At 36.8% G+C, this 12,751-nt stretch overlaps 1 protein-coding gene across 3 annotated transcripts in view; it reads left to right on the forward strand.

Moving 5' to 3' along the window:
* The window catches only part of LOC105228709 (dynein axonemal intermediate chain 4), a 122,007-nt gene that overhangs the window by 104,140 nt on the left and 5,116 nt on the right, over positions 1 to 12,751 (forward strand). Inside the window, exon 5 of one of the 3 annotated variants that reach the window (XR_007422707.1) lies at positions 9,937 to 11,041. The exons of 1 other annotated variant lie outside the window; for it this stretch is intronic. The gene's annotated coding sequence lies outside the window, so the exon portion shown is untranslated. Of the gene's footprint in view, positions 1 to 2,410; positions 2,600 to 9,936; positions 11,042 to 12,751 lie in introns of those variants that run through there. One more of the 3 variants, XR_007422705.1, reaches the window with a different exon arrangement.

The raw sequence follows: 12,751 nt of genomic DNA on the forward strand, positions 1-12,751 counted from the left end.
AATGTGCAAAGCGATTTACTTTGTTCGAGTGGCTTTTTGTTTGAACTGTTTTGTGGCAATGGTTGAGTTTACTTAGTGAATGGTTAGTTTAACCTGATGCAACTTATTTCTAAATATTTCTAGATCTGGGGAATTTTCATAAGAAATATGTTAAACTGGAAGGTTTTCAGATACAAGATCTCTTTTCGGTCAAAAATTTAAACCCGAAAGAAGGAAATTTGTTGGATGAGGGACTAGTTCGAATATATACAGACTGATACTGATCATTTGTAAACATCGTGGCGAACTAACGGAAAATCTCCATTCTTAATTTCACAATATTTGGTTTGACATCGCATAGTTCCCTATAAAAAAGTGTAATGGGTTCTAATTGCAATGTTGTCAATTGGATACTGATACTAGATAGAGTGGGTGTGTGAGTGTACAAAATTACCGGAGAGGGTGATTCTTGATTTTAACAAAAAACTTAATCTCTAATATTTCTCGCCCGCACAAAGTTCCGCCTTACTTGTTAATTCAAACAGTGTTTTAGTCAGGTCGCTTTCAGTTCGCGAAGGAGTTTGCAACTCATTTCGTTTTCAAATTCCGCCGAGAGCAAAGAGTGATGCTGCGATGCAATTAAAGTCCATAAAGTAGAAAATAGTAGTAATGGAAAAAGGAAAGTGAAAAATTACATAACACTACAAGTCACAAAAAGATGGACTTGGCGCAAGTATTTGCAAAGGCATACTACATTTCGAAGATAAAACAAAGCAAGCAGGTATCATTAAGCGACATGAAGAGTTTGTAAAGTTAAAGATGAATATTTTGTGCGGTACACTGTCGTGAAAATGAAACAAGAATTGTTGTTTTTATGATTTTAATTGGTTTCTTGGAAGTAAATGATGCCTGCTTTTAGTGTAAATCGCAGTCACTTTTGAAATATTGGCAAGAGCTTTGTGGAAGTTGTGGATATTCGAAATCTTGAGAACTCCTTGATTCGATTCTCATATCGATCTCTAGTTAGAATAACTCTTGTTAACAGGTGCTACTTCGGATTGAGTAGGCAATTAAGAAGTAAAGTCCTCTCTCTACGAACAAAGACCAAACTCTACATGTCTTTCAAAGAAAATTTTAGTGCTCTGATGAAATCAAAGTTATACAGCACTTCGTTGGTGAGGTTTTGAACATACTGTTGCTCCCATTATTCAATTTTCGTAAAGACTTTGCAATGTCGAATTCCTGACTGAAAAAGATGCAATGTCAATAAGTAAGAACAGTATTCCATCTACTTGAACAGATTCAAAAATGATGTGTGCAGTACGAGTAGTGATGCGCTCACTTGGACAGATAGATACTTGTTTTGTGCTACCTCAAAGTGCATCAGATCGGCGAAGCGTTTTGAGCTTACCACAAATTTATTAAGGCCATTAATATCAATGCCAGCTATTTCGGTGGGTTTTCCAACGGAATGTCTACCGTGAAATTTCAATCTCACTCTGTCAAAAGCAGGCAATAGAGTAGAAAGTTACAAGATGAGTCCAGCGTATATATTGGCTTTTCTAAGCGCAAGTAGTTCGAAGGACCTCTTACGGTTTATTTTAGACCAGAAGGATTTGGTAGTCCACAAGTATTGCTTGTTCGCCAGCTCTTGCCAGATGTCGAGCGCTACAGAGTAAGAGAACATCGGACAACCAACTCAATTCAAAAGGATGGAATTGGGGCAAGGTTACACACCCTAGCAAACTCATATTCTTTACTGTTTCTGGTGATTCCGCTCGGTTATTAGAATGGATACACAACCATGAGAGCTTCCTGTCTGGGGTAAGCTCCAGGTACTTCAATAGAATCACGGCTACGGAATCGTTGAAAATGCCGCAGAGTGTTATGGGAGTCTACTTTATCACGAACACAAATATTAGAGTCATCGAAAACTTGATTCATGTGAGTCTTCAATTCACGTCTCTTAAAGGGGAGAGAGACCTCCAGAATTTTCATGAAAAAATTGTTTTCACTCTAATGAATTGAAAAACTATTCAGAAATATAGTTCCGAAGTTTCATTGCTTTATTCCGAATATTTTCAAAGAAGTAGGCCCCAGAACCACTGCACTTCATGCAGCGGCTGTTTAGTACCAAAACTTTGAGGTTCGTTTCCTCGAAACTGACTTTTTTTATTATTTAACCTATTTACTTGAACTAAAGCGTGTTTTATAAACAATTTTATACTCAAGTGCGTGATAGAGCGCTTTTCCGAGAAAAATGGCATTTTGATAGTGGTTTAACTATTCTGATGTCGAAAAACAGAGGTAAGAATTGCAATTTTTACAAAATCCATTCCCACATCCCCAATTTTTCGATATTCTTAAAAATCCTCTACTATGCACTTGATAAAAGCTTCCTGATAAAAAAAATTTACTTTTTTCGTTTCAGATAAGAAGCCTAGCCAGGAAGTTGATGGCCGCAAAATATGTCAATTTACTGGATCGTTGATACTTCCGCCATTTTTTTTTTGTTTTTATTTTGTAGTTCAATAATACCTCTTAATATATGTATATGCAAAAAAATTGAATGTGAACAGTTTTTATTCCCCCATAATAAAAGTAGAAAAAATTACCTATTTTCACGGTATTAGAGGTATCACCCCCTTAATGTCGTTTACATTGAAAAAGTTAGAGAAACTACTTCAAAATTAACATCAAAAAGATAGTTTGGTTATAAAACTAGTAAAAGATAGACTCGTACCAAAAACCTGAACAAACTACGTCGAATAGCGATGGCAAAAGAGATGCGTGGCAATGTAGCCGAGAGCCCTACATTTATCAAACGCCTCAAATAGTGCAACAATCTAGCAGATGACGCTTCCAAAATAATTCGAAACCAAAATAACACCTTTATAGTTGCTTAAAAAATTGAAGGGATGCTGAACGCTTTCATTAATTTCAGTGGTGTGGTTCACCATAAATTCATTCCATATTCCAAGCTATTGAAGTAAGTTATATGACCTCCGGCAGGAATTCAACCATTCAATCCATTCCAAATCTCCCTACTAAATACTATTCTCTTATCTACTTCCGATGATGTTACATGGGCCCAGATAATTAGAGGGTAATCACTAACAAGTTACACAAGGGTTCTTCACAGGGTAAAGTTAGGTTATATGGCTGATCCCTCAACATTGCGGGAGGCTCAGATGGTAAATAATACTAATTGGCCATTTTGTGGCTTCCGGGAATGCAAGTCTTTCAATTGTTTGAGTCTTACACTTTCCTTTATCTGCCTTTACGAGTATAAGACACAAACCATGGAATAAAGTATCGATAAGTTGCATAACGTAAAACTTTCTTTAATGATTTTCGTTGCCCCCAATGAACGTAAACTAAAATTTCCATCAAAATATTATAATATTTAATTTCGTACTTAATAATGCGCCAAAGACTTCTTTTCTCCGCTAAATTGGCATTTCAAAGATGTAAGTAAATTGAAAAAGAAGCAAGCCTTTTCACCTATTTTCACCGGTGCACCTAACATTCATAATAATGGCCAAAGCAAAGGCCAAAGCAGACGAATATTCAATAAATTTTGTCATAAAGGCGCCGACAAAATAGACAGAAAGGAGCAAATTCGGGTTAAATTCAATTTAATTAATTAAGTAATGGTGGATGTGACGGGTGCTGTGGAAGCAACAGTAGCAGTTGCAACAACAACAACAGCAGCAGTGTGTTGCAACAACTACAAGTAAGCAACAAAGCAATTTGAACAGCTTTTAAGGTCGGTCACAGCACTAAAGTAATAACAGCGGCAGCCAAATGGGGTCAAATGTAAGGCACGAACAAATACAACACGCATACATATACGGTGGGAATATGTACATACATATATACTCGTATGCATAGACATGTACACTAGAGCTCCCACTCCCGGGCTCCCGAAATCCCGGGATCCCGGACTTAAAACTCCTCCCGGGATTTAAAATTAATTTCCCGGGATATTCGGGATTTTTGTCCTTTTTTTTAAACACTGTTAATTATTATTTTTTCATAAACAAAGTTGTATTTACAATAGATGAACATTGCCAAAAAACAATTAGTAAGAATTTAGTACTTTACAACACGGTTTGATCAAAGTTACAGCATTGGTTTGATCAGCTGTTAATTGGCAAGCTGTAGCATGTGCCAAGCATACGATCAGCTGCATTTTACAAACTTACACTCGTGCTTATTGTAGAAATTGTCAAAAAGTACAATACTAATGATGTTGAGAATCGCGAAATCGATTTAAAAATAATCGAAAATGAAAAGAAAAAAACGTTGAAGGAAAGGTTGCAAGAAACTGTCAAAGAATCTCGCGTTTTAAAAAGAGATGTCTCATTATCAGTAGAGGAAGCGATACCAAAGGAAATAAATTTACTTCTTGGGGGTGGCGGGCTTGACAGCAATCTGGAGGTTGCTTGTAATTTTTTAAAGACAATACCACCAACTAGTGTCGAAAGCGAGCATTGTTTTTCAGTGTCTGGCCGCATTTGCACTAAAATCAGATCTAGTTTAAACGATGAAACAATGGATGCGATTGTATTTTTAAGATACTATTCAAAATTAGTTCCTACAGAAATCGATTTGTGATTTTTATTATTTGTTTTTTGACAAAATAATATATATATAATACCAAATATATATTTTTTTCAATTTGAATTATATAAATTTTTCAATTTATAAGAAATAATAATTATTATTAAATAATATTTTTTTTATTATAAAGAACCCAAGAACATGGGCGTACTTAATTGAATCTATGTAACTGATTGGAATTAAAAAATTAATTTAATTTTTTTAAATTTATAAGCAATAATTAGCAATTTTTATTTTCTCCCGTTTTCCCGGGAATCCCGGGAAATGAAATTTCGATATCCCGAAATCCCGGGAATTCGAAAAACACTCCGGGAGTGGGAGCTCTAATGTACACAGACTAGTTTACTAGTATAAGCACGAAAGGATTTTGCGGCGCTGTGCCGCTTTGACGCAACGTGTGTGATAACCCGCTGTTGCTCGAATCTTATTGTTTGAATGTTGTGTTGAAGCAGTGTTTCCTAAACTACAAAAATTTGCAAATAGAGTACAAATATGGGCTTATAGAAGAGCTTCACATGCTGAAAATGGAAATTACGGATTATTGTTGGAAAAGATTATAGTGACCCACCAACTGTCCGAATTTGGTGGATTAAAAAAATATTTTTTTTATTTTTATTTTTTTATTATTTTATTAAAAAAACTTTTTTTTTTTAATTTGGCTATTGCCAACAATCGATAGATTGGCAAAGTAAAACTTTGGATCTGCCATCAAAAGTAGGTCAGACTAGGCGTAACGAGATCAAGATCCAAGTTTTCTGTTGAATAGAAAGCTCATGATGTTCATGACAAACCCTGAGTTTTTCGGTCTTAGTTTCGCTGGGGACTGTATCGTTACATTTGCTATCTATGGTACTCGGAAATATACAGTAATATACTTCATTCTTTTTTTTAAATGGAGGGTCAAAGGGAAATGTGCGATTCTAATCTAATATTCAACCATATTCGGATCAAGGTAACAATATCTAGAACAGTGTATATTAAGTTTGCCGCAAATATACTATAACATCCAGAAGGAAACGTCAGAGACCTAGACCCTTTAATTAAAATTTCTCACCAAACACATTTATCGGAATTTTTTTTCTGGGTTGGTATAACTGGTGCCGACACGTACAGAATGTTGGAAAAGGTGATCATTGCTTGTCGCGAGAAAGTGTTATTGATTGGTACAAATTATTCTAAGAGGATCGAGAACGCGTTGGCGAGGAACCACGTCCAGGAGGGCCATCACCATTAATTGATGATTAACACGTCAATAAAATAAATAAATTGGTGCTTGAGAATCGTCTATTAAAAGTCAGAGATTTTACCGAAATCGTTGAAATTTCGGAAGGATCAATGAAAACCATTTTGATAGATCATTTAGCCTAAGAAAAGTAAAAGCACGATTGGTTCCCAAATCACCAATTTTTTTTTTCGAAAACAGCGTCGCGTTAATGTCTGTGAAACAATGCTTTCCGACTACCAACAATGTCATAAAACATATTATTAATGACGATGCGACTTGGATCTATGCTTACGACCCGGAAACAGACAGCTCCGTGTAACTTCTGACTTTTCAGCAAACTTGCATTGAAGGCTACTCCGGAAATTGACTTTTACTACTGTTTCGGGGATTGGAAGAAACTTTGACACTAGTCTATTTGGGCCAAGGCGACTTACTTTATGGGGACGACATAGATTTTGAATAATAAAGAAATAATTTTAAAGTTATGAGCAAAGTCTTTCCATTTTCGTCTCCCGGTAGCATATTTTAAATGATCAGCTTGATAAGCACTGATATCGAAACATAGCACATAGCTGTCAAACAAACTGAACGATCGGATCAATTACTTCATCAACGAAAACTCAAATGATGAAGTTTGGGAAACACTGTTTTCGAGGAATTTTCGTCCGAGTGGCATACATATGAATTGATGCTGCAAAGCAATATTATTGCACGCGCTGCAACAGTTTTAGCGAAATGCTCCCGAGCATTTGCCCCCAGCGCACACACACACACAGCTACCGGCATGTACATACATTTGCATAAAATCTATGCTGTACATGCGTCGTAGTGCATGTGTGAGTGTGTTTGCGCTAGTGTTTGTTGGCATTTTCTGCGCTGGCATTTCATTTGTAATTTAAATACCACTGCATTGGTGTCACACAATGCTCGCGCGATAACAAACACACACACACGCGCCAACTCATGTATGTATGTATGTATGGCAATGCTGGTAAATATTTGCAATGGCATTGTTTGCATTTGCAAACACACACACACACACATGCACGCTCATACATTTATAACATACTTGTAGTTGTTTGGTTTGTATGAAGTAGTGGCATACACGAGTGCTGACCTCTGGTTCTGCACCAATTTCCATGAAGTCGGATTTGAATACTAATGTTGACTGCTGCTGTCGGTGAAGTTGTTTTTATGGCTTTTCTTTGTAGCAAAAGCTGTTGCGCGATGGTACATGTGTACTCAATTGGAAATTAATTTTGACATTCATTCGGTTATCAGAAAGTGTATAACAAGCGTGTTAAGGTGTCAGTAAAAACCTTCTTCGTTCAAAGCCGTCTATTTTTCATATGACTTGAGCAAAACTCAATAAAATAATAAAGCTCTTAACTGTACCTCCACTGCCACAAGCAGCCGGCAAACTAGAAAAAGAAGCCGTGTCTTTCCTTAATTAGTATTTCTGCAGTTGATGCCCCTAACCTAGGAATATCATAACCTGATAAAGACTTTTTTCTCTCAAATAAAATGGAGACCTTAGAGATCATACTTCGACAGTTGGCAACTCTGATCCTTTGTGATACCAAAAACCATTAAATAAGAATCAAGCAACCCTGTTGTTATTGTTGTTGTTGTAGCGACAGAAATCTCCCGAGTTTACATTCATTGGCCGAATAAAAATTTGGATTCGTACCGGTTACGTAGACCCGACTGTCGTAGGAATCTTATAAAAAATCTATTCAGACACCTAACTTTGAACTCGCCAATCCTACAAAAGATACGAAGGTTAACTAAATCTGTACAGTCAAGGAGAAACTACATGGCTTACATGAACTATTATCTGCTTTAAACCAACTTAAAAAGATGCACTTTGTTGAGACTTGCACTTCTCTATGGCAGAAGGATTTCCTGTGCAAATTTTATACTTTCCACCGGTTTATCTATGGTTAGTCATAGTGAAATTGAACATTACTTCAAACTGAAATGCGCTGGTCTACAGGAGTTTTTGCAAAGCTCCCGAAGAAGATCTAAAATAATCTGTACATTTGAAAGAAAGACCTTCTGTTATATGATATCCATGAAAGTTTGCTTGACCCATTAGTAAGTAATAAGGAAATATCTTGACATGCGAACTGTATGGGCATTTTTAACGATGACACATGTAGCAAATGCAGGGCAAAATGCTCCTCTACTTTTGTTTGGCCTTATCTAGAACTTGGCTTAGATATTAAGAAGTCTCAATTCAAGGGACCATATGAAGTATCAAAATTAGATATCAAGTCTCTATTAAACTTAGCAGAAAGCGATTACGTCCTGCTCGGCGGAAACTTCTCTTCATACTATCATGACAGCCAGGCAGTGTAGCCTAACCTTTGTATATAAATTTCACAGCCTGTTCTAAGAGGATGTCATCCACACCCTGTATGCATTTTTAACCATCCTTTAAATGAGCATTTTAAAGCAAAACATTTTATGACCTGAAGGAAACCCTGGAGACCGTATATTTATATATACATTGCGACAAAAAAGCAGACGGAAATTGTATTTAAATACCCTTGGCAAAAGATATTTCAAAAATAAGTATTTTTCTAAATTAGTAGTAGTGTCCTTAATTATTATGCCAAATATAAGCACCATCTGTTAACCAGTTTGTTTACAACAGCTGCTTAAGTCGGTACACCTCAGTGGGGCGTTGCGGTTTTCACAATGGATAAAAATACCAAAGAAAGAATTTATCTCAAATTTTGTATTTATAACCAAATTTCTTGTGCCAATGTTGAAATGTTGGAAGAAGGTTTATGGTGATTCAGTTTTATCAAAATCACAAGCCCACGAGTAGTACAAAGTTCTCCAGAGACAGTGGAGAAATCGGTGAAGTCATGCCGCGTTCTGAACCTCTTCAATTGATGGAAATATTAAAAAGGTGAAGGAAATGGTGTTTGAAAATCGAAAAATGAAGTGTTAGAGAGATGGCAAGACAGCTTGTCACCTCTCGCGAGTCCGTTTGAATGATTTTGGTTAGAATTTTAGATATGAAACGCGTTTTTGCTCGACTCATCCCGATAAAGCTGAATTTTTTAAAAAAGAAGTACCGTAAACAAGTTTCTTAGAATATGCTTGATCGTGCGAATTCCGATATCACAATCATGGAGAGTTTTATAACTACCGATGAGACATGGGTTAATGAGTTTGGCATGCAAACAAGTCAACCATAATCGGAATAGAGGAAAAAAACGGGCCGAAATCAAAAAAAAACCTCGCCAAAGCTGCTCAAAAATCAAGGTGATGCTTATTGGTTTTTTCAATATTCGTACTTTGGTGCATCATGAAATTTGTTCCGGAGGGACATACGGTTAATAAGAGGTTCTATTTGACCGTATTGAAGAGTTTGGGTGAGGTCATGTGCCGAAAACGTCCGGTATTGTGGAAGAACAATTCATGGATTTTACACGAGGATAATGCACCAGCGCATTGCACTACGATTGTGGCCGAATTTAAAGATAAAAAAGCAATGAATACCATCGATCAACCATGATATTCACCCGAGTTTTTGCTTGTTCCCCAAACTGGAATTGCCGCTTCGAGGAACCCGTTACAGTCGATCGAAGAGATAAAAAAAATTCTCTGAAGGAGCTCAAGAGCATCACAAAAAGTGCTTATGAAAAGTGTTTCAATGACTGGAAAAATCGTTGGCCTAACTGTATTATATCTGGCTAAAATAAATATTGATGAATAATTAAAAATTTTGCTATTTATTTATAGTTTCCGAGTTCTTTTTTATCAAAATGTTTGTAAATATTAATGATCAATGGGCATGTCTGTCTGTGTGTATATACGCGAACTAGTCCTTCAATTTTTTAGATATCGATGAAATTTTGCGCGGGTTCTTTTGTCCCCAAGCGGTTGGTCATTTACTGGAACTGTCAATATCGCTCCACTATAGCATATAGCTGCCATACAAACGGAACGATCGGAATCAAGTTTTTGTCAGAAATGTATTTTTGAAGAGTATTACAGCTTCGGCAACCGAAGTTAACGTATTTCGTATTTTTCGTTATGTTTATCTTTAAATAATCAATGGCTCATAAATGTTTTCTCTTATTTTGTAGGTGGAATTGATTTGATCGTCATCAAAATGGGATCTCTCATCCGAGGCTGGTTATGACTATTCACTGGGGGTGTTTTTTTACGTGCCGGGTCCCAAACCCAGCGCACAACCCTATGCAGGGGATGTTTCGCCTTCTCACGTTAGCTCGCCTTCAAGCGGATGTTCTTAGGCTACCCAGAGGATACTTGGTCAAAAACCGGAAGTCGTGAGCTGCTTGAGTCACATGTAAAAGAATCGTTTCTGGCCACTCCAAAGTGAATGGCAATCAGAGAACTTTCCTCACTTGCGTGAACTTCTACACATGACTCCATCCTCAACAACGGATGAGTCGACATTGCGAGTTTTCGAGAGAAAAGTTCTGCGAAAGATTTATGGTCCTTTGCGCGTTGGCCACGGCGAATATCGCATTCGATGGAACGATGAGTTATACGAGATATACGACGACATTGACATAGTTTAGCGAATTAAGAGACAGTGGCTAAGCTGGTTAGGTCATGTTGTCCGGATGGACGAAAACACTCCAGCTCTGAAAGTATTCGACGCAGTACCCGCGCGGGAAGCAGATGAAGAGGAAGACCTCCACTCCGTTGGAAGGACCAAGTGGAGAAGGACCTGGCCTCGCTTGGAATATCCAATTGGCGCCACGTTGCGAAAAGAAGAAACGACTGGCGTGCGGCTGTTTAACTCGGCTATAATCGCATAAGCGGTGTCTACGCCAATTAAGAAGAAGAAGAAGAATTGATTTTAACGAAACAGACCTTAGACTTTGAGGTGCAATTCAATAAAATATCGCATACAAATCTGAAATCAGAATTCATACTATCTCTTCAAGTGATGGATTAGAAAATGGATCAGGGCTACCGTAGAGTAGAGAATGAAAACACGCTTTGATCTCACATGACGTGGATTCGGACCATATTTTCGACCAAGTACAAAAATATTTTTTGAAGGCGATCGGCACTTGGCATCATGTAAGCCATGAAAAAGGATAAACCAACTTAAAAAGAAGTCACCGACGAAATCAGCTACAAGTTAAGTCGTCACTTACAAATATTTTTATTTAAACTATAAATATAATTCAATTTTATAGTTGAAATAAATTTGAAATTCCCACAGGGACTGTCTGAGTACATATGATTTTTATTTGGAGGTTATGTATGTATATGCACTAATATTCCCAACAACTAGCATTTGCTCCAATTCTTCGCTATGTTAGTGTTATAAAACTCTTTTGTTCACATTGTTAGGGCTAAGCATTGCAGCTGGATTTTTGGCGGTTTGCAGAAATATTTTATTTTGTAGCGTAAATAAATTCTTAAGCCAAAAACAAAAAATAAAAATTAAAAAAGGGAAAATACTCAAACAAAAAATAAAAAAAAACTTAAACACAGAAATAACATTGCGCTAGATGCCAACCGCGCCGCCAAACAACGGATTCATATGCAAATGAAAAATACGCGGAAAAGCAATAAAGGACGAAGACAATGAAAGAGGGACATATGAAGTTTTTTTTTGCATTTCTTTTTAATTTGCTGCATAAAGTGTGCTTAATTATTAGTGGAAACTAGAGAAAGGACGGCAAGTGAACTCCGCTCGCTTTTCTTGCCACAAATTTTACTTAACACATACGCACAGAAACATGAGCTCCAGTGCTGCTTAAGAAATAAGCTGCGTGGACATGAATAAAATAATTTGTTGCTTGCAACACTGCCCCCATGTGGCAATGATCACAGGCAAGTGCACCAAAGCAGATAAGCTGCTCATAAAATCAGACACATAAAACTATAGATTGTTGTTGTTGTTGTTCGTGAATTGCTTGCTTCAGCATTTGGAGCACGAAGACAGACAAACGGACGGACAAGAGTGCGAATGGCAGCAGTTTTATGATGTCGGCAAAGTTCATGTCTTCAGTAAACGAGCACTGTTACGCATGTATTGGTATGTGTTGCACAATACCAATTCACACACACACACACATGCTTATACATGTATAAAAGTAAGTACGGTAAATGTCAAACACTCGCTTTCGGACAAAGTGTTGAAAATAGTTGGCAATTTGTCGCATTGGATTTGGTGTGGCAAGTTAAACACAAAAACCATTGTATTTCTTGCTGCAAGTTTCGGCGAAACTTCTGCCACAAACATAGCGATACAGTTACAAATATTGCGATACAGTTACAAACATTACGATACAATTACTTGGATGTTACACATACATATGTACATATGTTGAGATGATTCTTACAGAATTTAAGTCCTTTTAAAGCAGTGGCCACTTGCACGCAGTGGAACTCGGTATATCCTAAGCACAGAGAGTGGAATGTGTCGAATCCCAAGTGAGTAATTTGTTGTATATCAGTAGAACTGTGAAAAAGACAGTCTTGTTTTATTGCCTTTTTATGGCGTTTGACGTGCCACAAGCAATATTTCCCCTTAGCGCCAGCTGTTTTTCTTTTTTGGAAGTATTTCGACGCTTACATACACATATGTACATATAATATATAATTGTAAGTATGTGTGCGAGACATTGTAAGTGAAACAAAATTAAAGTGTTAAATTATTTTGAGCATAAAAAATGCTGTTGTTCATTATTATATAAGTATACAAAGATTCAAGGTTAATTTAAAACCAAAAAATTATAATTGTGGACAAAAATGCGTCGAGGAAAAGTCTAAACTCAATAATTGGTATGAAGCATCGTTATTTAGAATACAGAATGCAACCGCCTAAACGCAAGGGATTTTTGGAATATCTCCAGTGTTGGAAATTTTAAGATTTTAAGCTTCATTTAACCAAAAAAATATTAGCTTGGATTG

This window comes from Bactrocera dorsalis, chromosome 4 (genome assembly GCF_023373825.1).
Source record: "Bactrocera dorsalis isolate Fly_Bdor chromosome 4, ASM2337382v1, whole genome shotgun sequence".
Classification (NCBI taxonomy): Eukaryota; Metazoa; Arthropoda; class Insecta; order Diptera; family Tephritidae; genus Bactrocera; species Bactrocera dorsalis.